Genomic DNA, 5,553 nt, shown 5'->3' with positions numbered 1-5,553 from the left:
TAACTTATTTGACGGGGCCTCCACAGGCTTTCTGTGTACAATGCATTAACGAGTCATAATTTAAGTTTTTAATAATTTTTTTATGCAAAACGTACAGTGCTACACTCTGGAGACACCGTCTGACAAGTTCATATACATTAGAACTCATCAATATTCATATTTACCTCAAAAAAGTTCTGTCCCGCAATCGGGTCCAGGAGTTTCGTGGCCCTAGACGCTTCCCGAGCCAATCGGGCACTGAGAAAGTAGCTGCTGCACAGGCCCTTTCCCAACAGAGGCCTATGAGAGACAGAGAGTTGTACGGAGAGCAAAGAAAAATGTTTCTTGGCATCTCCCGACCTAGCCCTCTCGGTATGTCGTCGGGGGCCGAGTGACGCAACTTCTCGTGAAACTCGAGGCTCCTCGGGCCGAAGCATCTCCCGACCTAGCCCTCTCGGTATGTCGTCGGGGGCCGAGTGACGCAACTTCTCGTGAAACTCGAGGCTCCTCGGGCCTCCGGGGGCCGAACGGGGGCCACTGACACGTGCAACTTAATCCATTTGTTTTCACAGGTGTTTTGCGGACAGTTAGACAGAAAGGTCCGATCGACCCGAAATTTACATATACGTCACGTCACGGTCTCCCGGGACAGTGCCCGGAGTTCCGTGTCCGTATCTCCCTCGATCGGCCGAAAAAAGACCCCCAAGTGGGATGTTGGGTGTACAGGGGTCAAAAGGTCACAGGACCTCGAAATTCGGTACGGTGGTAGCCTAGGGGCCCCCGACGTGGGGGCCAGAGCTTGTATTTGTTATTTATTTTAATTTTAGTTAAATTATGTCTGAATTTATTATGTCTGTTTAGGACTTTTATTAAGTTTTAGTTTTATCTTTTTTATTTGAGTTATTTGAATACTTCAACAAACTAAATGGAAATGAAATAATATATATATATATATATTGAATTGATAAGTGACGCAACTTCTCGTGAAACTCGAGGCTCCTCGGGCCGAACGGGGGCCGAACGGGGGCCACTGACACGTGCAACTTAATCCATTTGTTTTCACAGGTGTTTTGCGGACAGTTAGACAGAAAGGTCCGATCGACCCGAAATTTACATATACGTCACGTCACGGTCTCCCGGGACAGTGCCCGGAGTTCCGTGTCCGTATCTCCCTCGATCGGCCGAAAAAAGACCCCCAAGTGGGATGTTGGGTGTACAGGGGTCAAAAGGTCACAGGACCTCGAAATTCGGTACGGTGGTAGCCTAGGGGCCCCCGACGTGGGGGCCAGAGCTTCGGAAATCTAGATCACTTCTAAACATGTGTTTCTGCAGTTCAGATATCTTTTGACCTCTGGGCACTTAAGTTAAATCAAAAGGGTTTTAGGCCTAATGTGAGGATGGGGCCTGTGTGAGACATTTTTTCCTAATGTGCACAGACTACTTTGCGTTCGGGGTAGACGCTTGGCCGCTCTATATGGTGTTCGGGGACCCCTAGGCTACCAGCACGTGAAGTTTGGGGCCACTAGGACCCCCGGGGGCCGAACGGGAGCCGTTGACACCTGCAACTTATTCCATTTGTTTTCACAGGTGTTTTGCGGACAGTGAGACAGAAAAGTCCGATCGACCCGAAATTGACATACGTCACGTCACGGTCCCCCGGGACAGTGCCCGGAGTTCCGTGTCCGTATCTCCCTCAATCGGCCGAAAAAAGACCCCCTTGACCGCGAACCACCTCTAGAGTTTCCACTGAATAAGTTGCGGGTGGCACGTCAGAAACGCAGGGGTCACGAAGGTTGCAGGGCCCCAAGATTCATCACAGGGGACCGTCAGGGCCCCCCCAATCGGGTCCCGGAGTTTCGTGGCCCTAGATGCTTCCCGAGCCAATCAGGCACTGAGAAAGAAACTGCTCCACAGGCCCTTCCCCAACAGAGGCCTATGAGAGACAGAGAGTTGTACGAAGAGGAAAGAAATATATTCCTTGGCATCTCCCGACCTAGCCCTCTCGGTATGTCTTCGAGGGCCAAGTGACGCAACTTTCTGTGAAATGTGAGGCCCCTCGGGCACCCTAGGGTCGTACGGGGGCTGCTGACACCTGCAAATTATCCCATTGTGAAGGAACCCGTCAAATAAATTGCACGTGGGCACTTTCAGCGATTTTGCCGAGTCATGCAGGAAGTGCCCATGTGCAACTTATTTGTTAAATAAGAAACATAATAAAATGATTATGAACTTAAATTATGACTTGTTAACGAATAGTCCACGGAAAGCCTGTGGAGGCCCCGTCAAATAGGTTACGGGTGGGCAAGTGACACCCCTAGGCTACCAGCACGTGAAGTTTGGGGCCACTAGGACCCCCGGGGGCCGAACGGGAGCCGTTGACACCTGCAACTTATTCCATTTGTTTTCACAGGTGTTTTGCGGACAGTGAGACAGAAAAGTCCGATCGACCCGAAATTGACATACGTCACGTCACGGTCCCCCGGGACAGTGCCCGGAGTTCCGTGTCCGTATCTCCCTCAATCGGCCGAAAAAAGACCCCCTTGACCGCGAACCACCTCTAGAGTTTCCACTGAATAAGTTGCGGGTGGCACGTCAGAAACGCAGGGGTCACGAAGGTTGCAGGGCCCCAAGATTCATCACAGGGGACCGTCAGGGCCCCCCCAATCGGGTCCCGTGGACAGTGCATTTTTATGCAAATTAAGCCATTTCATTGATGAGTTGTGCATGCAGTGGTGAAATTCACCAAAATCCAACGATTCCCAACATCAGCAAGTGACACCTGTATCTTACTTGATGGTACCTACATAGGCTTTCCGTGGACAGACCTTTTTTAAGGTAATTATGAATATTGATGAGTTGTGCATGCAGTGGTGAAATTCACCAAAATCCAACGATTCCCAACATCAGCAAGTGACACCTGTAACTTACTTGATGGTACCTACATAGGCTTTCCATGGACAGACCTTTTTTAAGGTAATTATGAATATTGATGAGTTGTAATGTATATGAACTTGTCATACAATATTTCATATGTACTGTACTCAGTGTTTTACATCATAAAATCATTATTATGGCCAAGAGGACTAAAAGGGTTTTCGTGGTCAAATAGGTGGTCAGGGGGATGAATAGGCTTTCCGTGGTAAAATAGGTGGTCAGGGGGACAAATAGGCAGTTCGTGGTCAAATAGGTGGTAAGGGGGACTAATAGGCTTTTCGTGGTCAAATAGGTGGTCAGGGGGATGAATAGGCTTTTCGCGGTCACATAGGCGGTCCGGGGGACTAATAGGCTTTTTGTGTGTAAAATATGAGTTCCGGGGGATGAACAGGCTTTTGTGGTAAAATAGGTGGTCAGGGGGACAAATAGGCAGTTCGTGGTCAAATAGGTGGTAAGGGGGACTAATAGGCTTTCCGTGGTCAAATAGGTGGTAAGGAGGACTAATAGGCTTTCCGTGGTAAAATAGGTGGTAAGGGGTACGAACAGGCAGTCCGTGGCTTTCCGTGGTAAAATAGGTGGTAAGGGAGACAAATAGGCAGTTCGTGGTCAAATAGGTGGTAAGGGGGACTAATAGGCTTTCCGTGGTCAAATAGGTGGTAAGGGGAACTAATAGGCTTTCCGTGGTCACATAGGGGGTCAGGGGGACAAATAGGCAGTTCGTGGTTACATAGGTGGTAAGGGGGAAGAATAGGCTTTTCGTGGTCACATAGGTGGTAAGGGGGATGAATAGGCTGTCTGTGGCTAGGAGCCTGCCAGCTTGTGGCTGATTGACAGATTGCAACAAAATGCACTAAAACGGAGGGCCGTTCCGCAGGGCCCCTGGGGGCCCCAGGATCTAGCCGACGCCTTCGGTGTTTGCCGTCGGGCCTCCCCTCGGCGCCCAGGCAGTCGTCGGGGGCGGGAAAAATCACCTAGGGGGCGTGGCGCAGCATCCCACGTACAGCTTTCCCACCTACCACCTATTAAGCGCTTCGTGGTTTGATGCCCTAACCACTTTTAGGGTAGTGTGAAGTATCGAGTTTCTCGGATCTTGTTGCAATTCACAGCATAGACAGGGCGTGTCCAGAGTAGCCACGGAACAGGGTTTGAGCTGGACAGCTCGTCCAGAAGCCGAGATCCTGGACGTCCCACGTACAATCTATCCCATGTGTCCTGAGCTGCTTTCACCCCAAATTCCTGCATTTCTGTTACTTTCTTCTGAGCTGTCTTGTCCCTCCATTTCTTTGTTTCTGTTACCTTCATCTGAACTGTCTTGTCCCTCCGTTTCTTTGTTTCTGTTACCTTCTTCTGAACTGTCTTGTCCCTCCGTTTCTTTGTTTCTGTTACCTTCTTCTGAGCGGTCTTGTCCCTCCGTTTCTTTGTTTATGTTACCTTCTTCTGAACTGTCTTGTCCCTCCATTCATGTATTTAGAAATAATTTTAAAATGAACAGACAATCTATTAGTGAAATTTAATAATAGTCTATTAGCCTCTCAAAATGTAAAAAGCCTTATTAAACTATGCAATATTAGAAGGTTTATTTTACAATGTAGGCACAAGGGTCATTTATTCCAAAATGTTCTACCTTGGCAAAACAGACACTTGGCATCCTCTTGATTCCCAGGTAGACATTTGTTATGGATATTTACTAAACAGGTTGAGCATTTTTCCTAGAAAGATCATTTGCATGAAAAATGGTTGGGTCAAATATTTTTTTATTTTATTTTTACTCCCCAACTAGTTACACAGTTGGATCTGATGTCAAAAGATCAAAAGACCACTGGAGACTGGAGAAACATGTTTAAGCTTAGAATGCTTCTTTAATTTTATTTTTAAATGTACTTTGCGTCACTTGTCTTGTTCTTCCTAGGCACCGTGTTGTGACAGATACCACAAATACCTGACTTATCTAAAGCACATACGAAACATATTTGCTGCATTGTTACTCTTTCAACAGGAATCAACCAATAAGAAACTCTAAATACATACATGTGCATGGTACTTACCAAGTGACCTAAAAAAAAAACACCCCAGTCGCTCTCTCTCTTGCTGTGCAGGTGAGCATGCAAGGTACCCATTTGAGCCTTCTAGAATGGCCTCAGCAAACTAAAGGTGATCCAAAAAGAATGATTTATTCAATGCCACAAAAAGCTAAATTACTTTAGTTTAGCAACACTTTTCAAAATGGTAGAGCCTTAAGTTCCATAATCAGCTGGAATTTTGTAGCAGAATAAAATACCATTCTATCTAAAACGAATAAAACAATTAGGTATACGGAATATATACAATATCATTACAAATACCACAACTGTTTCATGATCCAAAAAATTGACAATGAATTGTAAAATAATAAAAATAAAAGCATTTTACCACAGCTGTGAAAACACCACAGGAAATACTGTCAGACTGGAGGCTGTGCTTCCTTATTACACATTTCCATGGCCCCTGGTACCCTTTTGATGCAGCAAATGTGCTGAAATATAGGTAAAGTTTAAAATATGTAAAGTAGATAAAACAAAGTTCATATAGATGGGCAAAAATAAAAAAAAAATACTTTCCTGTACCTCCAGTTTTCTGCTATATTATTATACTGATGCTTAG

This window comes from Sinocyclocheilus anshuiensis, unplaced genomic scaffold (genome assembly GCF_001515605.1).
Source record: "Sinocyclocheilus anshuiensis isolate Anshui unplaced genomic scaffold, SAMN03320099.WGS_v1.1 scaffold618, whole genome shotgun sequence".
Lineage (NCBI taxonomy): Eukaryota > Metazoa > Chordata > Actinopteri > Cypriniformes > Cyprinidae > Sinocyclocheilus > Sinocyclocheilus anshuiensis.
The sequence above is the reverse complement of the archived record's forward strand: the minus strand, read 5'-3'. Positions refer to the sequence as shown.